The sequence below is a fragment of the Anopheles coluzzii genome, chromosome 3 (genome assembly GCF_943734685.1).
Source record: "Anopheles coluzzii chromosome 3, AcolN3, whole genome shotgun sequence".
Taxonomy (NCBI): domain Eukaryota; kingdom Metazoa; phylum Arthropoda; class Insecta; order Diptera; family Culicidae; genus Anopheles; species Anopheles coluzzii.
The window spans coordinates 29,928,961-29,956,552 of record NC_064671.1 but is presented as its reverse complement, the minus strand read 5'-3'; the positions used below and the strand labels follow the sequence as shown (position 1 = coordinate 29,956,552).

The 27,592-nt window shown below is 40.1% G+C and overlaps 2 protein-coding genes across 7 annotated transcripts in view; one reads left to right on the top strand and one right to left on the bottom strand.

Annotated features, from left to right (window-relative positions):
* The window catches only part of LOC120956542 (protein PRRC1-like), a 261,026-nt gene that overhangs the window by 50,297 nt on the left and 183,137 nt on the right, over positions 1-27,592 (top strand). The window lies entirely within an intron of this gene.
* Positions 1-27,592, bottom strand: part of LOC120956543 (zwei Ig domain protein zig-8-like) — a 170,777-nt gene that overhangs the window by 35,851 nt on the left and 107,334 nt on the right. The window contains exons 1-2 of one of the 5 annotated variants that reach the window (XM_049610429.1): positions 1,869-2,136; positions 182-959 (exon numbers count right to left, since the gene is read on the bottom strand). The gene's annotated coding sequence lies outside the window, so the exon portion shown is untranslated. Of the gene's footprint in view, positions 1-181; positions 960-1,868; positions 2,137-27,592 lie in introns of those variants that run through there. The other 4 variants (XM_049610428.1, XM_049610430.1, XM_049610431.1 and 1 more) reach the window with 4 other exon arrangements.

The window sequence follows — 27,592 nt, the reverse complement described above, 5'->3', positions numbered from 1 at the left end:
AATAACAGCACAAATTTTTATAAATTATTTTTTTTACAAATTTTATAAAAAAAAGCAAAACAACTTTTAACAATGTGTCGAGAACATAGTAAGTTTCATTGCTTTAATAATAAACGTTTAAAAGAATAAAACATGCAATCCATGGTGAACCTTTCATACAGACTATGCTCCATCTACTTACCTGTAGTATATACCTCTTTTTTTGTTTTTTTCCAATTTTGGCAGTGTTTGTGTTGGCCGCTATTTTTTTTAATGTATCCAGTACTACGCAACGCAATTGACGTTATTTTACCTAAACCGCATGCTGTTCACGCTTGTTTCTTTGCGTGGTTTATGCGATCGCAATTCACAGGCTCTACTTCTACTGACCACAGCACATATTGTCAATTACCGTAACAGACACTGTCGGTGAGACGCCACCACACACTGATACATCCAAAGCTCCAAAGTTTAACACCAACAAGAATCACAAAACCACAAACTCCGTCAAACCCCCATGTAGCGAAAAACACTGTAAAATGAAAGGGAAAGAATTGGTTTGCGCAAACAATCAAGGCATGGGGAAGAGAGTATTGGTACAATTTTACGCCTCCCTAGCGTAGATAGCGTGGTCTGGCGTTGGCTCATTCAAACAATATCCGGAGTACACATACTGTCACACATACAGACACTCAGTATTCTGCATTATCCATCGATAAGCTGAAAACCGATATTCAACACACGAATAGTCTCCACTGGAATTGGACAAGATCTCCCGGGAACACTTGTTTATTTTTTTATCACTTGTTTTGGTTTTTAAATCTCATATTTTTTTCTTTTCAGGACCGCATTTCAGTTGCTGGACTGCATACAGGATTACAGGATTTTTTTTCCAACACTTTAGGTGTCATATCCGGAGATGCAGGTTTTATGCGTCGGATTCAATCTGTTCGACAGAAAGCTCAAACGGGACACTTTTTCTGAAATAAAACACACACGCTCTTCTTCAATCTATACTTCACAGAAACATTTGCTTCCCTCCACACGCGGGTCACGTTTTGCGAAAGCTTCAGCATACAGCACTCGGGAAAAAGAAATCACACCATACCGGACCTGCCCCCATCCACAAGGCACCTCAGCAACGTATGCGTCACACAACCACTACAACCTCGCATACCAAACACTGCAGTAAAACGGAACTGCTCGGAAAATTGCTTTCTAATCCCATTAAACCGGTCTCACACATTCCACATTCCAATGGCATCTCTCAACAAACACACTAACACACATGCCCGGGTCAACGTAAGTACAGATCTGCATGCGTTTTTTTCCACTGCGTTGCGTACATCATCATCATCATCATCATCTACATTATCATCATGGGTGGGTCGTGAAGAATTTCAAATCGCTTTACCAAACATTCCAAGTGCAACAACCTTTTGCGCCAAACACACATACAGAGCCAGATGCACTGCACTTCATTCCGAGCAATTAACGATTAGTGCCTTCGTCAACCCGATGGCAGAAAGGTGCCACTTGTGTGTAAGTAATGTATGTTTCACCATCTAAGGCTTTACCGTGCGACCATTCGGCATGCCATTGTACAGGTGTGAACGAACACTTCTGCCATCCAACAGCATCTCTGTCGAATGCTTCTCTTAAGGGCTGCGTCTTGCCTTTCTTCATGAATCAAACATCCTTCTTCACACGATAGTTGAGAGCAACTTAAAAATAAAAAGCTCGACGACTGTTTAATATTGCATCACGGTCGCTTCACTCCGTCCGCTTCACCGGCAACCAAAGAAGAACCCGTACGACATTATGACACTCTGCAAGCAAAACGAGAGTATTGGAGAGCCTCTTTTCTCAACACACTCGTACATTCCTACCTTCGAGCCGTTAAAACACGTCTACTTGAGATGGTCACCAGCGCACCGGCAAAGGAATATTAATCCAATATTCAAGCGACGAAGGCTGCACCATCCACCAGCAACGATTGAAATGATCTTTCCGCCGACTGATGAAGAAGAAATCACTGATTGTATATCTCTCTTCGACGCGGTTTTCGACGGAACGAGAAAAGTCGAAATCACCTCCCACCGCTACTTCACGCTAGCACGCACGCACGGACAGCCGTTTCCTGTCAACTACCGTCAACGCTAGTCACCGAGATACTGAGTTGCTGTTTCGTTTCATTCGCCCATGGGGTTGACTTCGTTGATTCAAGCTGAGCTGAGTGACTTCCCCTAACCGAACGAAGAAGCTTTTGGGGCACTCATTGAGCCATCTGGGGGAGAGAGTTTTCATTGTCACACCAACACAATCGTACGGTTTATTCAAAAACTAGCAAAACGGACAATATACGTTTACGTTTCGAGGTTAGGGTGTTTTGCTTTGATTTTTTGTTTTGTTATTTGTGTGTGAGTAGAACTTGTTTCTGTTCTTGTCTCTCTGTCATGTCCCAGGCCGTTATCAGCTGATGAGTTTTGATTAGTTTTTATGAGTATTACGTACGTTGTGAGAAAGGTTGGTCGACAGGAAACTAAAAGGAGCGTCTAATTAAATAAGCGACATTTGAGCAATCCTGCTAGATGGTTTCAGAAAGCAATGTTATCAAATTGATTATTAAGAAATAATTTTGAAAATTAAGACGGACACGGTTCGGCAATGTGGCTTTAAAATCAAAATAATATCACCAAATTATTAACTGAATACGTTTATAGGCATTTTTTGAAATATTTGATTTCAACCCTTAAAATTATATATCATTAGAACGAATTAAAAGCGCAAAGCATGACTTCAAGGATTTTCATTTTCGTGAAATCGAACAAGTCAGTCAAAAAGAAAAAGATAGTTAAAAAAGGAATAACAAACGTCCATGCTTAAAAGAATAAGCATAACGAATTCCAATAATGTTTTTATCTTCAACGTATCAGTCGACCTTTTATCATTCCTGTTCGATAATGAACTTCAACATAATCTGCTAACATGTCATGTGTCGAGTTGATTATGGTTTAGACAGAACCAAGGCTTACGGGTAAGCTATCCCAATCCAGTTCACTGTAGCTTACTACTGATGCGATTTATCAAACTACCATCAAATCTCCCCTTACTCCCCTCGTAATGCTCTCCCTGCAAGAGGTCGTATTAAATTAGCGATAGTGTCATGAAAAAGTACCAACAGCATTATGAACTCGTATGCACATTGGCCCAAATCCACCGGCGCAAGATACCATCAACGCCCTACAAAGCTGTCACCAGTGCCGCACATTATATCCCACCAACCACACAAATTATGTTGTGCCACCGAGTACGATGAGCATGAACTATTCACCTCCTCCATGCTGACGCATAATGCCTATCCAATAACTTTACCAACCAGTTTATCCCGAACCGAATGCTACAACGCAACGAAAGCTCCACATGCACCCCGTGGAGTGAGCGGGGATCAGTGACATTCGCTGGTTTAAACTCTATAGCCACAGCTCGCACACTACTTTCATGTTTTCGCGGACATTTATCCTTCCAGCGATGGTGCTTGCCTCACCCAACAGCTCACAGCGGAATCATGTGACTGAACCCCGAGGATAGGGAAAGTTTTTTTCCCAGCAGGGCAGCGGTCCTGTGTTTATCAATTCATTTCATCCTTCATTCTTTCATCTTGACCAACAAACGCCTAGGGCGCACATTGAGCTTGTTTATACCATCGCAACTATAGTTTCGTAGGTGGTAGTAGATCCTCCACGGGGATGTACAACGCTCAGTCGGTAAAGATGAACCAGAATGACGTTGGTAACAAATTCCAAATGCCACCGGTCAGAAATGGATTAGAGCGAAAGCGTTTGATGTTTGCTTTATGATCTTAAATTCTCGAACAAAAAAGCAGATATTTGTTAGCTATCTCTCATGTTCCGAGCTTTTTTGTGACAAAGGCTCAAAAACTCAAGAACAACACTCTGAAGCATAGAAAAGTCTTGATTCGTAATTTTGGATGATTTTCGAAAAATGTTATCAAAAAAAACTTTTCTGAACTCCAAACACACTTCGCACTGGTATTTGAAGCACTAACAAGCACAAGAAAAACATGATTATTAGAGCATCGATCAATAACTGTTGAGAATTGCTGGTTTTTAACGAATTTAAATGGGTAAACTAATTCCTGGTGAAAATTTCCGATTATGTTATCGGCATTGCCTCGCGCAGACCACACGTAAATTAAACGCTAGAAGCAAACATTCCGTAAGGAGTTACACATCGTGGACCAAACGATGTCGGCAATCATCATCTCAGCGCTGTACAGGTCGTTTTCCTTTGCTCTGTCTTTCTCCAACACCTACCTCAACGACTTGAACCGTACCTTTGAGTCATAAAACCACAACGATATGCAGTGCAATTCACCTTGATTCCGGTCTCGCCAATGGGAAAGATATAAGGACACCCAACAACCCATATCCTTCGATGGTTATCGGTTTCGTAGTGGGATGCAGGCACAAAAAGGCACAAAAATAATGGGTTTGAATGTCAATTGACGGTTTCAGAGGAAAATTGAAAGCTTCTCGCTATAACTTCTATCAACCACTCAACAGCTTGCGTTCAATCGATGTCCCGTCCCGTGCCAGAGAATTGATTTTCATTCAAAACCGGTTGGTGTTGAAGAAGTTTACAAGCACTCCATCGTAAACCGCGACAAGGGCGAGGACTGGCGATGCATAAATGATGTGCCGTCGAATAATTAAACTAACTTCGCAGATGCTTCGTTCTGCAAAACGATGGCTGCATCAAGCGTAGAGTGTTGCGTGGCCACCAGGTGGCTTTCCATTAATTATTCAAATAACATCCCAACGCTGGGTAAGCTCTGAGCGTAGTGGTAGATTGAAAAGAGAATTTGCAGAATATCGGCACACTTATCGGTGATCATTCATGCACGGTGAGTTACGCGGAAAAGCGGAAAGTTTTGCAAAGAAGAATATAAAATTCAGTTCAAAGAAGCAGGATGATGTATATGGATTAATTTTTTGAAATTGTGATACAAAATCATCCACAATAATCGTCGTTTCTGCGTTATAAATTTCACTCTGGCGATAAACAATGCAAAAAACTACCATTATGAACTCATGAGCGCACATTGTTACAATTTCACGCTCTCACACGCGCATTGTCATGGGCTTCACAGATTTTCCACATGAATTTCCCGTGCCTTGGAAAAAGACATGTGTCATATTCACATTTCCAGCCCACCTAGCAGCTTCCTCCGGTTTGGATGGATGAAAGCGGTCACCAAAAGTAACGTGATACATTCGGTTGGTCACCAGCAGTGGCTTGATTATTCAAATTATTTCTGTTTTTACCACGTGCACTCCAATAATGCTGTGAAGCAGAAATGTATCAATTTCACTGCAAATATTGGTGGCGTGTGCGAAAAATCAACCAGAGAATGTGTTTTTTGTATGGTACGATTATTGTCTAGATACAAAGGCCGTTGAACGTTTCTGCGTAGTCATCAAATTACGTCCCTATCGGTGTGATCTTTGTACTGTCAAATATTTTTAATTCAAAACGTAGCACCAATAATTTCAGTAATTGCTTAACCGAAATTATTTTATCTTTTTCTTGGTCATAGTTATGTTGAGTTTCTTTCGTAGAATTAGACCTTGAGTAAATATTGTGTTTATTTAAACCTTGAATTTATTTTTTGTGCACTTTTATCTCATCGTTATCTTTTATTTATCTTTTTTGCACAACAAGTGAGTGCTAGAAAAGGAAACTATTTATGAACACAATCGAACCTTGAGATACTTGCTGAAGAGAGCCAACCTTTTTTTTCTATCAAATCACGAGCTTAACACATATTTCATTTTTGTGCTTGTGGAGGAATGTTACCCATACCAACACATAGGAACAAAAACCGATCTATTTCTCGCAAAATGCAAGACCTCCTTGTTCTCGGAAGCAATCACACCCACATCAAAGACATCCGAGACGCTGCCGCGTAAATGTAGCTGTGTATCGTTAGGCGAATGGTAAATTTCGCTTAATCGTTCAAAAAATGCGCTTGCCTAGGCGATTACAAACGGCGCTAAGCCTCCCTCCTTGGATCTTTAGAACGTAACATCGACGAACGAGGAAACAGTACGTTGTTTCAATTCCGTCGTAGCAATCAGCAGAAAATATTGAATTATGAAGGCGAATGTTTCGATCAGCTCAAGTGGCAATCGGAATCGTGCCGACCAAATTGAAGAATCCTCGATGCTTCGCACATTAAGCACTGTGAATTTTAATAGAAATTTAGATTGAGCAGCTGTTTTTCCATCAACCTATTCAACTGCAGGCTAAACTTCAAATGCTGCCTGTCGCTTGCTCACAGGAATCTTGCCGTAAATGTTCTGAAGCAAACGCTCCTGTTCTATGCCTTCGAAAACGACCCTATGCCCTCTTTTCTGGCTTAATCTAAGTACCACATCACTCCCATCAAACAGCCGGTAGGAGATTCTTAGTTTATCTAATTTCGCTTCGCAACACTTCCAGTTCCGAAACAGTGCACGGGGGTGTTGCGGCTTCCGCTTTACACGCGCAATTTTGTCGCCGTTCATCAGAGTCATCCAACGGTGACGCAAAACTTCCCGTTTGCTGCTGCTGCAGCTCTGCGGCAACCTGTTTCTGAATTGTCGGTCGCTTCCTGCGCACCATTACAAAACGAGGCAGCACAACTTCCGTCATCTGTCGAGAGAAAGCAGCAGCAGCAACGGCAGCAATAACATTACACACATTTGCCAGCATTAATTTCCGCGCGTACCATGTCGCGTATACATGGGTTGCAAGTTGGTTCTTTGGCCGCGTTTTTCCTAGCGGTTCGGGCATTTTGCCACAAAATGATTACCGAGCCATGAAAGGTTTGAGCAAATAAAAAGCAACAGAAAAAGAATAAAAACTGTGTTTGTTTCATCGTTCTGCTAGAGTAAGCCACAGCGATGCAAATTAAGAAAAAAAAAAAAAGGAAATTAGATACAAAAACAAAGCGAAAAGAGCAAGGTCATTTGTTTGCTGTTATAAAACAAAAAGTACGATACTGTTATATTATCACAAAACATAAATTACGGTAAACGTTATTTACGGGTGTTGTAGTTATTATTTTATCTGAGAAATAAATATATTCCAAAACACGCTTCATTCTCTACTCTATCAAACTACGTCCCTGCTCCCCGACATTAAAAACTAACACACAATAGAACCACGAAAAAATGACATAAAAATAATAATAGCAAATAATCAGATTTACCGATATCAATTAACATTCGCCCGGAATTGGCCACAACTCTCGGAAGTGTGCATGGTTTAGTGGGGACATACAAAAGGGAAAGTAAGAAACACAAACTAGTGTACGCTTCCCAGATATGGGTACATTATCCCACTCTCTTTTAATAAAAACATAGTGGCGTGCGTTTCCGTCTTAATCGTACAACAGATTGCGGAAAGTTTCGCCTTCAACATATGCCAGCTATTGTGATTTGGGTTTCCGCTGGAACCAAAGAAAGCCCACGCCAAACCCGGAAGCTCATGCGTGACCATTGTGTCGGGCAAGCGGGAAAAGCTGAAGCCCATTTTGATTGTATTGTGTTGAAGATGAAAAGCAGAACATCGTAAGCGTGAACATGTTTTCTTGTTTGTGGTGATGAAGGAAAGGGATGAGTTATTTTGAAAGTATATTGTGTGGTCTTTACGTGTCGTTTTGTTGAGAAAAAGACAGTATTGCAACATTATGCTCTTTTTTCAGGAATCAATAGCATTATAGTAATGTGGGAAGGCAAACTAACAAAAAATCTGCACCATCATTTAACCATAAATGTTTAATAAACACTTTTCTCTATTTTAAATCTCTTTTAAAAGAAACCGTTGCTCAAAACACTTAGCACAGTAAAAGCTTACACCGTAAAAATGACTCACTCGCCTTGCACCTTTCCTCCATCGGAAGAAGAATTCTCATTACGCAAAAGGGTCGCTGAAACTTCCTCACGACACAGGAGCTCCAAAGTTCTGTGGATCGTAAATGTCGGCCAAGCCAGTGCCATCCCGGAAGCACTATTGTCAAGTGGTGCTCTGTACCAATTACAGTTAAACATTTAAAAGAGCCCCACTCAGTGTCTTCTGAAACCGGTACACTGAGCTGACTAATTAATTTCACCCACTCTTGTAACATTGCCCGTTCTTCCTGGGCTGTGAGTTTACTCAATGCGGTATTTTCATTTCTATTACGTAAAAGAGTCATCATTGCCCTTTTGAGTTTCTCAGTTCCACTTCATGCCGATAGTCGTCTTCTTAAGCTATCTATTCAATAGAGTTGTCCATTGGCCATGGGTCCTACACTGGCCATACTGAAGACGGTTGATAATTATGTCATATCTTACTACGAGAGAACATCAAAATGGCAAAACATGAATAGTTATTGAAGGTTACTGGAGAGCTTTTGATATTTAAGTTTTGTAAAGAAATCCTTTCTTTTCGAGGGCAGGTGGTGTTTTGTTTTTCATTCAGTTCAATTAACCGCTATCACTATTCAATTAGTATGTTCTATAGTATATTAGAGCATTAGTAATTTCAAATTAAAGTTTATTTAAATTAAAGTTTGGTTGGTTGTAACAGACAGTTGTAAATTTGCTTGTAAAATTTCAAATTGATAAATGCTCAGCTTTGTTTAGTCAACCATCAGCCCTATAATCAATGAACTTGGAGAAATTTTACAATTATCTCGTATATTTTAGATGCATAATTTAAAAAGTTTCTCCTCATTCAGCAACCTTTGCTGCTTCCTTATTGATGATTTTATCCATCCATTTTGAAGTAAGTCCCATGTCAAAACTGACTTGAATCTTGGATCCTCTACTTACTATATTATTCATCAATGAGTGCTCAGTTTGAGTATTACATCTGGCATAACATCATCGAGTACCATTTTCCGTTAAGTTGAATGTCACGTCATTAGTCACGTCACGTCAAAATGTATAACCACTCATCTTACCTGGTCGTCCATGCTTCAACTGGAAACCAGACCGTCCACTGCATGAGCTAATCCCCTTTGCCCGGCTCAAACGGTTATCTTACAGGTAGTAATTAAGACATAGAGGACAGGAGCATTGAACATTGTCGTAGAATATTTGCCAGCTCGAGTGGAGCAAAACGTGTTCCTATCGGTGCGGACACGACCGTCCATTTCAGGAGAGATTATTCAGTTTAACGACTGCGGATGTAAATTCCTCCACAGTCGATGCCTAACTTAGTATAGTTTAGTGATGATGCAAATAGTACCATATCTTGTGTTTGCAGACATTCTCCAGAAATAACTATACATGTGGGAAATTTGATAACTATCAAAACATTCGTACCTATTTGATTGAAATTATACCTTACGAAGAAGATAGCAGATACACAAACCATAGATAACGGCTAGTGTAGTCTCTTACTAGAGCAGTACTACATGCTTGATTTACAAATGCTTTCCATATTCCTTAAATTCATAAATCCTCCTTCAAGTTCCCATCTCAAATCAACAGTTACTCAGTTTTGTTGATGGTTTGGATTATTGTTTTTTTTCTTTCTCTAGTAATGAGGCAGTTTGTCTTCCGATAATGACGCTTTCAGAAGAAGGCACAAACACACGATAAATTTTTGGAAGCATCAATCGTATCACTTAGTATTTGATTAGCACATCCCTTTCATCAGCACGCACGGCTCACACCGTCCCCTTAATCCCACGGCAATTCCCACAGCTCAATTCAGCTCTCATATGGACTAGAAACACTGTTTGATAGTCCCTCTAGATCGCTGGAAACATGTTGTTTTTGCGTGCTCAAATCCAACTTTTCCCTTGAATCCCTTGAAACTTCTTTGCCTTCCTTGGTTTCAGAAGTAACAGAGCGTTGGTGAAGCGACTAACAAATGGCTCACAATCGACCCACCCATCAACGTAACGCGTTTGCGGCCATCCCATGCCGGCGGCTATCGATGAACAAGGGGAAGTGATTTTCGGTATCTCCCGGGTGAAGGATGAAAGGGTTTGCACGTGGAATATTAATGTAGTCAATTTGATGGACTGTGTTTTAGTCCACGAAAGCCGGGTTTCGGTTGTCTTCTCTTTTTCTCGCTCTCTCACTCCCTCCGACTCTCACAAGTTGCTCCTTTTCTTGTGTTTCTAGTATGTCTCTGCTGGAAAGGAAAGGGGATAACTTGTGAGCCCTTTTAGTATAATTGCTGTTTCATCGAAGATTATCTGGTTTTAGGAAGGGTTTCGTCGGTGCATTGTGTTGCGCTTTTTAAGTTTCTAAATCTTGGAAGATTCTTATCTTCTGGAAGATGAAGAAACATAAGAAAAAATAAGGTAAAACTGCTGACGTCAAAGCCCTACTGTGAACCTTAGACAGTTTGCCAATGACCCCTGAATTGATTTCTGAACACAGAATCCTTGACTGTGTTTTGAGCATTTCTATCAAATGAAACATTTCATCAACGTGCAACTCTAATCACTTTTCAGGCAAGAAACTTCAGCCATACCGAACAAATGACAAGCGCTCTTATCCGCATTAACACTTGTCCCAATCATATGTTTTCAAAATCCACCATCACGGTACACTAATGAAAGTGCAAATACAAATTAATTTCAATCACTGTTTCCAAAACCAGGCTGAGAAGCAAACATCCGAGCCTGACGGGCGCGTTTCATGAATAGTGTTGCGAATTGAGCAATTAATTTGTACAAATGACTACCACAAGTAAGATTCGGGCTTGAAGAACGGTCGTTACACCGTGTGTGTTGTAGCAGTTGGAGCCAAGTATCTCACTTCATCCAAACCAAAGCCAAAGTATACCTTTACCCGATTTAAAACGGTTTTACACCAGCACTTCGCTATCCCATAACACCCAAATTCCATTTTCGAAACAATTCCCCACACTCTCTGAGGTTCATTTAGACGGAAGATACTAATTAAAACTATACATTCGCTTTCCGTGTCTTGGCTTTCGTTGGTTGCCCTGGGGAGTGTTCAACTTTGTACCATACTTTGTTATGTTCCGAACACGCTGCAGAGGAAGGAAATGGAAATAGTTCGTAGTTTGTATTTCTTTGATTGACTACGATTCTGTCCATCCATCGTTCATAACTGAACTTAAACTCTCTAAAGTAATCAAGTATGAAGGTGAACAAGGTTGGTTGATGTTTTGATAGACAATTAGTTTTTATAAAGACGATTTTAATCATACCTCAACTTTGCACAGTTATTTGCTCAAATGTTTGAAATCCAGTTAAATTTCGAAGCGATATATCTCTCTTTTTTTTGAAAATCTAGTCATTATCCTTTTAATTCTCTGGATATATGCTGTCATTCAATATGAAGCAGAAAAATTGCCAGAAAAAAAAGTAAAACAATGTTTGATAAGTTACAGTTACAGTTACCCTATCCTGGTTAATCTATTATTCATTATTTCATTAAAATATTGGCTGATATTGGCTGGTATTATTGAATCCGTTCGTAGCGGTAACGTACGGCGCTCACATGAAATTTTAGGGATGGCAACAAATTTCTTGAGCCCGGTCATACAACGACGCGGCGAATAACTGTAGCAACCATCTAGTACGTTAGGAAAATGAGTGTCGGGACGTACGCCGCCGCTACGAACGGATTCAATAATACCAGCCAATGGCTGATATTATTGAATCCGTTCGTAGCGGCGGCGTACGTCCCGACACTCGTTTTCCTAACGTACTAGATGGTTGCTACAGTTATTCAACGCGGCGTTGTAGGAGCGGGCACAAGAAATGTGTTGCCATGCCTAGAATTTCATGTGAGCGCCGTACGTTCCCGCTACGAACGGATTCAATAATACCAGACATTATTTAAACATTACTGCATGTTTTGTACTCATGTCAAGTTTTAAATATTAAACTCAACACAATGTTTAAATTTTAAAAGCTCAACTGGAAAAATGGCACACAAACGGCTCTATTATTAGTTCACATCTTACTTGACAGTATGCTTCAAATTTGCATAAAATATTCGCCACCCCAAACCAGCATGACAGCAAGAGTAACAACATACTCTCTCTTGTCACGACATGAACAGTTGGTAAGGTATGAAATAATAATTAGAAACACGCACCTCTCATATTACCTCTACTATTCGTCTACTGTTCTTCATACTTTGTTCTCACTCTATTCCTTTCATTCTTTATTTCTCTCTCTCTGTTTACGCTTCTATCTAACGACTACACACAAAACAGAAACTCATTACTATGGTGGTGGAAATTGAATATTCCCTATCCGAACACACAAAAGCTCGGTTTGTCACCCTTCTGCTCTTGTACGCTACCGGCGCTACGAGCTGTCGAGAGCATATATCTGTATGCAAAAATAAACTTGCCGCCACTCACCTGCACAACTTCGTACCTTACCAGCAACAGTCATAAAATGAACCAAACTTTCCAAATTTAATAAACAAAACAGTTATCATCGACAATCATCGCAGCTGATGATGGTGGCTGCGGTTGGCATCACAGTCCGCCCTCGGGACTCTTAATCCTGCCTCCACAACAGAGTCCATACGGATATGTGCAGCGTATGAATGGCGTGCTGTTGCCTCTCTAGAAACTGCCCTCTTTTTTGTTGAGCCTTTTTTGCGTTGCGTTGGTCTCACACCGACGCTTTTACCTTTCGTGGTAGATAATAGACACTTTGTACCGCAGACTTAGGTCTTGACTTGTGCACACAGACTTGGAATAGACATTTCCCAGAAGCCGGAAATGGTCAGGACATTCGGTGTGCAAAAATAGAACTCATAAACTCATTTCCTTTCGTAGTCAGACACTGTTTCTGAGTACATTTTGACAGCTCGGCTAGAATGAAAAAGGTTACTTGCATGGGTTTTAGTGGGGGGGGGGGGGGAGGATTTACTCTGAGGGTGACAAAAACTCATCTGTTTCGGAAATGATATATCAACGAAAGAGATACAAATAGAAGCACTCCGGGGAACACCAACACTGAGCAAGGAGTATCAGAAAATGTAATGAAATTAATATTTCGGCTCAATACTTTGAAATCCTGAATTACTTATATTCCCCTTCCAGTGTAAATACTCATCGCAGCAATCAACAGATGGCATCAATCTACAAACAATCGATGCAAACAACATTTAATTTAATTATCAATTCAAACACCAAATACAAACCATCAGTAAACAGCACTTTTGCGATGAGCTTACCTTTGCTGTGTTAAACACTTTCTGTGAAGCCTGTTTTCCTTTCATATAATTTGTGTTGCGTCGAAACGGCTCATTTGTTATTGAGCTTACAGTCTTGTTTACAGAAAATAGCAAAGAACATTGAACGCAAATTAAACGAAACTCGAAGATTTTTGGTTTAAACATTCTTGCAACCAAACAGAACTATTGAAAATGCCTTGTTTTGATTCAGAAATCGATGGCAAAGGATTTGTCCGGAAGCTTTTTAAACTCTAGCAAGTATTCTTTTTCTTTACGGAAAATGCAGCCAAACAGTAGTTTTGCGGTAAACTACGTTTCAAAAGTAACAAGTGCACTCTTTGAGATAAAGAGTGACCATGCAGTTCCAAGCCAAACATAACTTCCTGCTGAAGCGATCAATTTGAACATAGTTTATAATCCAATTAGGACACATATTTTGCCAACAAACTTGCCTGTAACTCTCACCCTATTTGCCGAAAGCTAGTTCGACAGAACTGGTAGGTGGTTTGACCGTTAAGCTTATCATCATTCCTTCCTTCCTGCCACTGGCAGACAGCCTGCTTTTGCCAACTCATCATTTCATATGTGTTTGACGTGGAAAACTGCCTCAAGCCAACGTTTGAGCTTTTGCCCGTTGATAACCCATCGATACCATACTGAGCGGATCTCAAAGGAACCTCACACATGACTTATCTTGTGAGTTTAATTTTCAAATATGGTCCAGATTGAAGACGTCCTGGAATCTAACAAATAGTCTTTGCCATTGGGAAACTGTTTTGGTATGTATGATGATGACACAACTTTATATGATCGAAGTAAAACAGTCTCTTCACAAGCATTCATATCACAAAATTTGACAGGATACAGGTGGTGTGTGTGGCTTGTAAATTTGTGTGGCATTATCTTCACTTGGGAAGAGCTGTACTAATCAAGTTGTTAATTTTTTATACTTATTGCTAAAGCTGTTACGAGCACTAAACACACTTGTGAATTGAACGAATCTTCTTTTTGTAGCCTCGTAGCCAGGATACAAAATCCCAAAACCAGGAACATTTCTTACAGTATCACTACCCTATTCGAACATGTTCTTCTATGCCGACCGATCGATTTCAAATCACAAAGCCTCGAACGACGCGTGCTTTCAAACAACCTCACACTCACTGCCTTTTCTTTATCGCTAGGATCAAAATCGGAAACCAATGGCATGCCTTGGGCCTCCAACGCATAGTTTGCGTTGACAGAATGTACCACAGAATGCCTCAACAATGACACGAGAAAGCTCCGCCGTTCCGTCTGCAATTTCCTCAGCTTTGCGTTCTCAGTTTCTCATATCCAGACGAATGCTTGTCATACCAATGCCTATGTTCTCCGTCTGACATTACCACAAAGTGCTTCCCAACAAACGATTTCCGTCTTAACGCGTCAATAACATGGTACGCCAAAATTAAGCTGAAACTAGGTACAACAAACTTCCGGTCGAATAGTTCTCCACTTCCATCAAACTGAGACTGTCATCATCCAGCAAACTATGCAACCAAGTTGATTGCTCGAAACACGCACACGTTCTAAGCGATCTCAGCATCCTGGAACACGTTTGGTGATCATCGAATGTTCCGGTTTACACAAGCCATGACGACACGGAAAGCCCCAGGAAACAAGAAGGCCCAACAGAGTCACATACGGTTGATTTATTCGAGATCAACAAATTTCGGTAACACTCGGTCCCAGATGAACCTTTATATGAACTTGTCCGATTCTGGGGAAAGAGGATGTTGCAGCCCAAAGGTGTATCGTTTTTTGACACTTTGATGCCATGTTGCCATACTTCATCGATAGTGTATCATCATGGGGAAGGATGGAAGCAGAGCGATTGTTTCGATGTTTTGGAAGTCAACACAAGCAAGTGAGCATCCCGTTACGATATCTTGTGGAAATAGATCACTGGATGTTTGAGGGTTGGAATGGATGCTCGGAACTATTATACATCAACATGTTCTATCTTTCCAATACATTCGGGCAATCGAGTTATACCGTGTAGCTTATTAAATTGGGAGTGTGAAGATGATGTCAACTAACAACTTGTTTTAAAGAATTTAAAAGATTGCAATGAACGCCCAAGAGTTTTATTAGAAAGTTGAAAGTCATATTTCAGAATCGTCATAAATCATAAAATACCTCTCACTTTAACGTAGTGAACAGTTTTTTAGAAAATTACTAATGCACATACCAAAGAGCTTATGCAAAAACTGTAGCAGTAACGTTTATTAAGCAACCTCACCGTGCCGAGAATACAAGCTCGTCTTCGCAAACTGCGTTGTAATACTGCCCACGAAACCGCAGCAAATCATGCGGAGAGTTTTGCACTACGCTCTCCAAATTAAAACAAATTGCCTATTAAGCTGCACCAACACATTGTCGGAGCCATCGCTTTATCGCTTGGTGACGTTTTTTTCCAGAAAGTGCAAAAATATTTCCGATGCATTGTGTGGGCAACCAACCCATTAATTTAATTTAATCAACCATTATCTTAACAGGCAGACGGCGTACTCACCACATTTTTGAGCTGACGGTAGCAATTTTTCATTTCCTTTCCAATGCTTTACTTCTGGCACGTGTGTGAGTGTCCGCGAGTGCATGTGCTTAAAAGAGAATAAGAATCGACGCTTCCCTACCTGCAACCTTCAATACATAAGTTTCTTCCTTAAGACCTCCCAGTAGCACAAGAATTGCGCAATCGATTGAAACCATCTACCCGTTCTGCTCCCCAACGAAAGGGTAGAGACAAGTCCGGAAACACGCACCACTAGCTCGGCATCGAAACCGCTTCCAGATCACATTTTCCGCCCAACGACGACGCTCGGTAACACTTTTCGGTGAGGAATAAATCATTACGTTTGCCATGCATTTTCTCAGGTAAGCTTCTAGGCGGGATAAAGCAAAACGGAAGCAGAAACACACTCTTGTATGCACGGCGGCGCCAGCATTCGATGGTGATAGTGTGCAATGAGTGTGGCTTCCATCCGCTACGCTTTAGCCATTTGGCAGAAAGCATTCTTTCCAATTCATTTGTTTTTATTACGACGGTGTAGCGAGCGGCAGAACATTGTAGCTTGTTCTCTTTTATTCCGGCGGAGGAATTTGTGGGATAATGCAATTCTCGCGACACGTTCCACTGCAGTCGCATGCCGTCAATAGCAACAAGTTCGGTGGAAAAGTGTTATCCTTGCAGCATTGTGGTATGGTTAGTGTAGCCTTTTAAAGCGTTGATGAATAGCTATTGCATGTGTTTGACTCAACACCTGATGTTGTGTGGGAAGGTAAGCTTTTTTCGATGAAAGATTTGCAGCAAGTACTGGAACGGATAGGATTTATCAGAAATTTGTTAATCCTTGTTTCCAAGAAAAGCAAACAGAGTTTTGCTACCATAATGAAGGCTGTTGTTCATAGTTGCATACAAACAAAAAGCTTCACTGTATAGTTTACATTTGACTGCTTACAAACCCGTACACTCAATCATTCGTTTTTCTTTTGCCGTTGTTGTATGCTTGGGAGAGTATGGGATTTATTTTTGAATTGTTTCGCTGTATAATCCTATTCAAACGGAGCTCCAAAGAACGTTTCACAAAATTGTGCTTCAACTACCACCAAGATGACCATTTCTTCACGCTACTGCAAACAACAAGAACCACCGAATAGTTTGGTGAGCTAAAGCTCACAAAATGTTAACATTAAGCTCCCCGAGCCAGGGAAAGGACTTAGTGAAAGAAGTTTTTGAGGCCATCAACACGTTTCTTTCCTGTGTGGCTATGTTGCGTTCTACTATTGTGTTCGTTGCTTCGTGCCTTGGTTCGAAACAAAAGGTCGTACAAACAAAATCCGGATAAGCTAATTGCACTGCACAGTGGGACATTAGGGTGATGGTGGATTGTTGAGAGTTTTAATCGCAGCTGAAACTTTTAACAAATTGCATAATCGTTTCATTTGCTGGCAGAAGATTCTTACTTTGGAACAAATTTTTAGTGTCATGTTGAGAATGTCAATGCGTAAATGAACAAGAAAAACATCATTATTAAATTATTACCTAGTTGAAGCTCATTAATATCATTTTCTCGCGTCTTATCATTCAGGCCATCAGCCAAATACGAGCCCAACACCCTTTCGGAAGGTTTCTTGGAAAATTGCTTGAAGTCAGTGAGTTTCCTCCAAACGATTCTAAGAATAAATCGTGCCTCATGCCTATTATATATATATATATATATATATATATATATATATATATATATATATATATATATATATATATATATATATAATGATAATTCGGATTTAACCGGATTGCCACCAAAACAAACAATTAGCGCAGTACTTACTGAATTTGTGTTAAAATGTTTTGTGGGTTAATTGATGCAGAACAATGAAAGCAACTTGAACTGAGGGTAAAAGCGTTATCATGCTGCTTATCTCAAACAGCTTCATACTGTAGGAAGTACAAACGACAAACTCATTTCGATTTTAAATTGCTCGTAACACACAACACACGGAATTTAAGCATGAAAGCTGTAAACCGCGATCATCAATTATCAATTCAATTTTGTATGAATAGAATATACGAACAAAAAATCATCATTGCCTCAATTCAATTGATGCTTTATGGACACCATGTTAAGCGAACACAATCCAATCTCGCGACCCAGGGCATACACTGATAAATCATGTCACCCTTGAAAGTGCAACCGCTCATATTAATCGTATGTATGATTGCTTTGCATTCAACAAAAACCCCGTAAAAGGACATTTCACCTTATTCACGCACATATTTGACCAATACATTTGACTCTTTACTGAGAGTAAACCAAAATAAACGAACATGACTGTATCGATCTTTGCCCTGCAAAATTGATACGATGCAACGAGGTCAAAAGCTTATGCCTTCCTTCTGTGAACATAACAAGAACGTGTGTCTGTCACGGGAGAAAAATGGTATTAAAATCACGTTGATATTGAACAGTTTTATCACTCGTTTTCCACTTTGTCTCCATGCGATAACCATCGTTTACTCTTACCGTGCAGCATCAATCCTGCATGACGTTTTTATTTGATTGCTTTGCATCCATTTCCAATCGGTTCGTGGGATGTCTACAGTAGCAAAAAGGTTTTTTTTTAATAAAGCACTTTTCATTTTGTTTCTTTTTTGTATAGCTACATTATAACTTGGGCACGATTTCTGTGTTGCATTATATTATTTTTCTCGTTGTGTCGTTTGCCACAAAAAAACAGTATCAACAGACCACAGAATGTGCGAAATAGCCAAAACATTATAGGTGAGATGTACAACCTTGGCCATTATTTCCATTATCACCATCCCTACCTTTCGTCTTGGGCGGGAATGCGTTCTGGAAACGGTAATTGAATAATCCCATTGGATTAAAATTGTGCAGGTAAAATGGAGCGAGCCATGCGATGTAATCGGGTATGTTTGCACTACACGGTGTGCAATAACGTGTCCATGTATGTGGAATCTGAAGCATGAGATAATATATCAATTTGTAAAAAGTATTTTGAATACTTCAGGTCAAGCGCGGAAGTAAGTGTTGGGAATTCAATAACAATGATGTCTTTAATGAAAATGAGAAGGAAGCAAACATGCAAACAAAATTGAAATTTACATTGTAGCTATCTGATCCAAACGAATGGCGAAAAAAGGTTTCATGAACGAAAGCAAAACTAAATATAAGAGAAGTTCCAACAACATAAGGGATGATCGTTCAGGGCCTTGGATAACTATAGGCGCGGATCTAACATGAATGTCTGAATCGGATCTTCTTTTAATTTTGTTTTTATTAAACTGAACGCAATGGACGAGGAACAGAACACAACTACAATTGCTGGAACTTACAAACAGGCCGCTTGGGGTTGAGAGTAAATGGTCCCTTGGAAATGATGATGGAAAATGATCATAGACCAACGATGTCACCGTTTCAACAAATGAAAATGCCTACGGACACAAGAAACAAGAATTGTTTGAACGAGCAGATAACTTCCCAAGCAACAAAATCAACATGCTGTTTCGCTCCCTCAGGAATGATAGTCTGTTGGGTAGAACGACAAAACATGTTGATTTGGGTTGTTGGTAAGCTTGTTCTGTGTTTGAAGATCGGAAAGGCTTGATTCAAACTCAGCAATCGTATCAAAGTAGTGAATACACCACACGTTGTAACGCTTGACAGAAAGTGCACCAGCACCATAATTGAAATTTACCGTTTTGTTACCGATGTTCTTTACCTTTCGCAGTTTGTAAAAGGCATACCTTTCCATTCCTTACGCAGTAACATCGTGCAAAGCGGAAAAATCAAAGAATCAAGCCCACGGTTGATCGAGCATCGTAGAACAGATTACTTTCGTCCGTGTCGTAAATTTTATTCTCGCTCGCTTCCAGTGGCTTGATGTGGACCCGGAATGCTATCACCATCACTCAGGCCCACCCAAGTACTGTTCATTTCCACGAAGGACCACTCTTACTATGTTATGGGTGGGTGTAGTGGAAGAACTGGGACTTTCAATTGTTGACGTTACGACACGAGATAAGAAAAAGATACAAATTACAATTGGAATTCGTCGATTCCAGGAACTTTTAATTCCGGAAAAATCGTTTGATAAATGAAACTCTTTTGATTTTATTGATTTTTTGATGAAGGTTATAAAACTTGGTGTCATTTCTTGCGCTTCAAATACACACTTCACCGTTTGCTAAGTTCCATCAACGTGCTTGCTGCTCTATCTGATGCGTTGCTGAACTCACTCTCACTGAAGATCTAAAGAATGCACCTAATCTTGTGCTGTCTAGTACAATTTGTTATTCATTTTGTTTAATATTCCGGTTTTATTTCTCAGGACTAACAGAAGAGCACATTGCCCACGAACACGACACCTAACAGTCAGCACAAAGTAGATGAACCTTTTCGGTATTAATTACTATCCTCAAACCCTCAAGCTAGTCAGTGCGAGTGAGCTAACCTTCCGGCGACGTTAAAGTTCTGAAGACGTACCCGAATTAAAGCAGACATTTCATTTATTTTCATTCGTTGTGCTGGACTGTGTCCTGGTGCTTTGGTCTCGGGATGTATTAGCAATGAGTGTGTGAGCAAATGATTTATTGTTGATATCAATCTCTCTTCCAGTGACTGCTTTCATGCTGTGGTCGTAGGTGCTCAGTTCTACTACCCCATTATGTCCTCTGGTCATGAAAGGAAACAGAAAAAAGTCAATGGAAAGCGTCAATTTGGAAGTGGAAAAGTGTGAGGTGAGCTTATTGCAGCTGTGAAGCATAAATCAACACTGTCGGCGGACCAATTCGAGAGGTTTCACGATTGGCGTGAAGTGTGGCGGAGAACTAGTGAATTATTTTCAATACTTACGCACACAGTTCTGTGTTGCATCGGGATGCAAGTTTGTGGTTTGTTTGTTTAAGTTTAATCTTATTTGAAAACCTGATAGCTTGTATACTTCATTTTGCATAAAATGACTAGGTATTTCACCAAGCAATTGTGTACAAAGGGGAATATTTTTGTCCCCACTTACATGCTGCCTGTAGGGGTGCCTTGGTACAATGATCCTGGTTGACAAATCGATGCTCTAAAGGGGAATCTAGAACACATGCCATGTGAATAACCAGCTGGATGGATTTTTTATTTTCCTGATTTTGATTTCGGTTGAAGAGAGTAAGAACCAAACTTAGAAATTGAAAAATAATTCACAAAAAGCCCTTTAAACGTTGAGTTTTCGTTAATATGTCAACAAATTTCTCAAAATAAAATTAAACTTGCTTCAACATGCTATACAATCGCAATCCAATTTACTACAAACGTATTATATTCCACCAAATCCTATCCAAAATTAAAATCACTGCTTCATTAAGCTTTAACACGAATTGACATTTGTCCGTGTGACCGAAAACACGAGAATCGTGCTAAAGGAAGAGAAAAAATACTCGCATAAACGCACATAACTGAGAACTGTGAAAAAGCCGTTCAGAATAATGACAGACCTAATCGCACATTGCCTGGCTCATTTCCAATCCAATTGATTCGATTTTAAATTGATATTTTATGTTTTCCATGACCATGGCAGGGCTTTTCCTGCAAGAATGAGCGAGTGAAACCAGCAGGAAGGTCGGAGGTATCGAGCATCGAGGATGAAAGTGCACCGCATCCCATCACAACCCCAAATAGCCCACTTTGTGCTCAAAAGAGCCTGATGCTGTCGGGTGGGCTTGAATATTGGTGCAAATAGAAGCTATGGTCTTTATATTGTTCTGTCTATTGTGTTATTTTGTATGTAAGGGATTGTAAATGGATTGTGCCAAGTAACAATGCCAAAAGGCCCGGAGTTAATGCGTATATTCATTTGTATGCACAAAAATCAAACTCAGATTACAATTGATGATCAAACCGTGGGATTTGTTTTAATTTGGATATACAGTATTTCACACCATTTCAATAACAGGGAGAAAATGTAATCAAATACATGTGAATAATCAGAGGGGTGATTATTTTTGTTTTGATCAAGCACAATTGTATTGGTGCAAATTGTAATCAGTATTTATACCTTTGTGTGATTTTGTTTTTCCAACCTCAAATGAAAAGAATTGTTCCAAATGTGGTTTCATTTAATTGAATCGATATCCGCAATTAAATCTGTATACATCTCTGATTTCTATCTCTCATTTTAGGCTATTAGTAATTGCAAAAGGCCGTCAATCGCATTTCTATAATTGTAGTTTCGATTAAATATTTTCTGATTGATTCTATCATGACATTAAATAGATCATCAGTGTCAATCATAATTCAACCATGCAAACAACATTCAACCGCTTAAATCTTCAAAGCTGATAATATACTTCTTCTTGGTTTGTTTGGATTGGAAGCTTCATTTTTAAATTCTTTTTGGTATTTACTTCTCTTTCACATGTGTCGATTCGCATAAATGACTTTAAACGCTCACTTTGCTATACTCATATATAAAAGTCGTTTCTGCACCATTAAACCCAGCACGATCACGCCCCGGGCATGTTAAAACATTACACTACATTCCCCTGACCAAAAGCAAATAAAATCAAGCGCCTCCATCAAGCGCCATGCAGCGAAACATTGATTTAAAAATTAATTACATTTTTTAACGCTCAACATCCTTCCCCACATTGCAAAACCAAATAAACATAACGCATGTGTTGCAGATCGTTTTGTGCGTTCCTCTCTCAGCCTCAATCAACGATTGTTTTTTTCCCAGGATTCCCGCTCATACGAGCACTAACATGTTTCCTTTGCGCACGGGCTGATCCCGGAGGCCGTAAACATAAATGAAGCGGTCGCTTTTTTATTTATTTAAATTACACATTTTGTGCCAGTTTATACGTGGAGCAAAGTTTGTTTGATACATGAAGCAGCTGTGAAAGGTTTGCAAATGATAACCATTACAATCGAACAGTACGAACCATTTAACCATCTGCTAGCACGAATGTGGCGTATGTGAGGGGAGTAAGAGGGTAAGAGGGGGTAAAGGTAAGAGCCAAAGAGCGGAAGAATGGCGGAAGTAAATCGTTGTTACTCAGCACAATGTTGTGAGGTTAATGGTGTAGATACGCGTTAACCTTCAATGTCGATGAAAAAATCGCAAGCTTTCGCGACAGAGATAAGCGTTTATGGACGAGCTTTTGCAAGCATCGATTAAATGCAGTACTACAATAGGCTCTTCAAAAACAGGTATGAAGCGACAAGGTGCAGCAATATTACCTCTTTTATATTTTTTGAGCTCAATAGAGCACATAAACCAAGCGTTATTCTTCTACTCATATGTTTCAGATCGAAAACATACAGCACACTATCTTAAAATCATCGTCTTTGCATCCAAATATCGTTTAGGTACTTGATGTCACCCTGGGGAATGATAAAAATTCCCACAAAACATATTTTCGATTTATTGTTGAGCAGGATTTTACATTGCTGGCTGATGTTTGGAGCCTAAAATAACGTTCACATTCTGGTTGCTTCTGGATTCTTTTTTCGTCATTACTACGATATCATTACAACTTCAACAAATTCGAACGAGGATTTGTTTAGAATTAAAAAAAAAACTCTAGTCACGCAAAAACTATCCCAAACTTGGGGCACTTACCCTGATTTGCATCATTTCCACAAACTGGGCTTTCCCGCAAACTTTCCTCACCAATTAAAACGCCTTCAACTCGGTCCAAATAGACAAAAGTACGAATACACCATTAAAGTGTAAGTGTTTTTTGCTGTTTTTAAATTGGTCCCTACAGCCTCCAGAAAAGTCTTTGCTCGGGTACCGTACGGCACCCACAAAATTAACCACTTCAATTTTCCAACAAATTTTGCATTCCAATGAATGATGAATTCAAAATTATTCAAATGAAAGTAATGGTTTCCGTTTCGGCATTTCGTTTCGTACGCACAGCCGCCCTTTAAAGTAGGGTGATCGTTCTTTACCCTCGGCTCGTCAAGTGTACCGTGCGCTACGTTCAAAAGCGCCCATCGATAGCACCCACCATCATCATCCCTTTTTGGTGTGCCTGGTGTTGTTTTGATTATCGGTGAAGCTTACGGAAGCACTCATTAGCGAAAGCGAAACGGTGTCAGTGTGATGAGTGTGACTGAGCAGGGAGGTAATTTGGATTTCTGGAGCGAATTTTGCCACCAACACGCACAAATATTCACAACATTATGCTTAAAACAATAGCCAGCCTGGATTCTTCAAAAACACAATTTATATTAAGGTAGTTCAATAACCATTTCGATAGATATTTTGTAAAAATAGAACTCTGTTATTAAGCTTGCTCATCACTTCATCGAGTAAACGTTCCCATGTGTTTTCTATCTTATAGGAACCATACAAAATTAACACTTAGTTTGCACATAATGAGACGATAAACACGAATTAAATTCTTAGATGGAATTATCCTGAAATCAACATATTTTTCAACACAAAAAACCAACTAACACAAAAAACACTCAGGCAAATGCAATGCGTTAAATAAAAATGTACCTTTCTCCTGTCAATCACTGCTTAAAACGGTGCAAACACTCAATTCCGTAACACACGCTCAACACAACCAATCCACTCACAGATAATTACAAGCATCACCTATCAAAACCGACACTACAACCCTTGCGCTTATTCGAAACGTTATCCGACTGTCACCGGGCCTCCTCCAGGGTCTGTCGATGCGCAACATTTGAATGATTTATTGCATCGGCATGTCCGACGGCATCATGACAGTACACTCACGCCCCGGAGACACACATGGTGCTGCTGGTGCAACGAGCTAATATCACACGCAACTTGCAGCAGGGATCCCACTCCTCAAAAACTGTCACACCGCTGACAGCATTAGTTCAACGTTCGAGCAGGAAATAGAATATCATGCATCATGCACAGCAGGAACGCGAAAGAGAAGCGAAAAAGATTGAACAGCCCGACAATTATCCCGATTCTAGGTGAGCGTTTTGCAGTGTACCAACGAGTGAACTAACCTTACCTCACAGTTTTCTCCAACTACCCCCAAAGCCGCCCTGTGATGGATAATATTCTATGTTTCACCAACACAATCGATGGCAATCGCGGACTTCTAAAAAGAACCTCATTTCGCTCAGTGCCAGTGTCAGACCAGAAGTTTCCCGTTGAATTTCAATCTCACTCGCTGTACCTCCGTTGCATACATAAGCGAAATCTCCACACACACGCCCTTTTTACCTGTGCGTGACTCGTGGTCATTGAATTTTACATTCACACCCAAAACTCATTAGTGGGTAACGGTCAATTTCTAAGCTCCAGGCACACAAACATTTGCATCGACACTTCCGATAAGTTAACTGAGAGCCACTAATTTACGCTCGAACTCGATTGAATGTACAAAGAATGCTTTGAGGTAAAGCTGCCACATACTGACATTCACCCATAGCTGGAGTTTCGTTGAATTTCACATCGACACCACCGTGATGGTCACAATCGATTGAAATTGCAAAGGGTTGGCTAGCAATTTTCCAACCACGAATTTATGTGGAACGTAGCGGAAGAGGAGTTTACAACCATTGCAGATTCCACGACTAAATAGTGTGGAATTGTGTAAAAAAAAAACAATCATCGAATGCCAAAGTCACACCAGCACGTGGATGGCTAAGGTACAGACAACTTCATTGATTATTGAAGGTTTTAGGGTAATACGGCTGCGTTTAAATTCATTAATAAGTTTGCAAAATACATGAAATGTACGTATGTATCATATTCTCCGAAAAATATCAAACGTCAAGCCAACAATACAATATTGTAACCCATCAACTGTATTTACCATACACCAGAGAAACTTTGGAGCCGATTTTCCGACCCACCTTTAAAACCAACAGAGGACTGCTTTGCCACACAATAATTCCCTCGCTGGTAGACTCATGCAGTTCGATAGTATGTGCTTAGGCCATCGGCGTTCCCGGCCATGTTAAGCAGAGCACGAAACGTCAAAGCAACGATACGCTACCAACCCTGAGAACGGCTTTCATTGCAGTGTAGCTAATTAAATTTGGTAATATCGCGTCAACATCATCTCTTTGAAATGCCTCGAGATTGTGTGCTAAGCCCCAACTGATGATAGACCGGAGTTAAGTCACCAAGAAACACAATGAGAATGACTAGCAAACACATGACACGAACTTCACGCAATCTTCTCACCAGCATTATCGTGGCAAGCTTGAATGATTAAATTGTTAAGTTTAAAATACCTTTTCATGTGACGTTCATGATAATAAACGTACTTTCACGGTGGATATGCAGTGAATGGTTATCATACAGAGTGCTACAAGATGACATGCTTGTATACCGTTAAAATCTTTGAGCTACTGCTAAAGGAAGCTGCTTAACAATCGCATGCTATCGCAAGAACACAAGGATGATTGGCTTTACAACATGTGCGATGCAACAATAAAATGCAAGTCCTTGATTGAGATACAACCTTTCTAGGAACACACTTGGCCCATAATCAATCAGAATTAAGTCTGACTTTTATGGTTTCTTTCGTTTGTTAAATTCTCCCACACTTTCACACTGCTAAAGACAAAGAGTCATCTCATTTGTACAACTCCATGCCCAACGCACAGCAGGGCAGTAAGGTACAGGTGACTGGCACCACAATAAACAGAACACAAAATTGGCACATTTCTGTAACTGAATAATCTGATTACAAACACACACCTGGTTATCACCCACCCTGGGGGGTTGGACTGTTTAAAAGCATTTTCTCGTCCACTCTGCACGAAATCCCTTTGCGGAAAGAACCCTGCCATGCTGTGAGCGATGGGATATTCTACTTGTTTGTTGTTTTCCTCATCAACTCAACACCTCCCACTCGTTTCCATCTTCCTCAGATATTTCACAAGACCGCGCTACTAAAGGTAGATTTAGCAGCCATATCCATACACTTCAAGTTTTGACTCTTGTCTGAAGGTGTTGATTAAAATATGATGCTAAAAAATGGACCACTACCAGCAAATCAAATCATACCTTCCGAGAAGTGCTCACTGGATCCTATATTGTGGGTGTTTGGAGCGGCAAAAAACCAGTTCAGGAGCATTCAAATTATCATGCTCCGATGGCAGGGCAGTAGCAATTGTGCACACGTGTACCTGATAAGCAATTCAGATCGATGCAAATTAAGCTGACCTTCCAACCGGCTGGATTGAACTGGAGATGGGTTTAGTTGCTGAACGTTACGCTCTAGCTGATAATGCCATGTACGAATGATTTTTCGCTAAAATTCAGTGAGCATTATGCTTTTAATTGCTGTATTGTAGCTTGTATAATTTGGTGAGTACATGACTTATAAGTTGCCATTCCAGGACTAGTTATACTTAATTTTTACCCTTAACCCCTGAATTACTAGCACAGTGACAATCGGTAAAAGACATCAGACTCACAAGGTTTTCGTACTTTATTACAACTCTAACCGAATGCGAGTTACTCCTCCACTGAGTAAATCAGTTGATCAAAAGCTTTTTGGCAAAAGAAGCCTTTGCTTGATTTGCTGACGCTTGAATGTCCCGCATAATTACCTTCACTTCGACAGCACTGGACCGGTTCTTTATGGTGTTTCTACCAATCACTTTGACCTGCTTGTACAATACGTTACCATACATTTGTCTGATCATAACCATACCAAAGATTTGATTGGTTCGATAGTAAATTGTGACTTTTTTACGATTCAGCTGATGTTGCAGTAATTATGGTCGTCATAACCGCATCATAAACTATTCGCAATGAAACGAAAACAATCCGGCTGAAGGCCATTTGGTTGTTTTCGCTAATAGCTG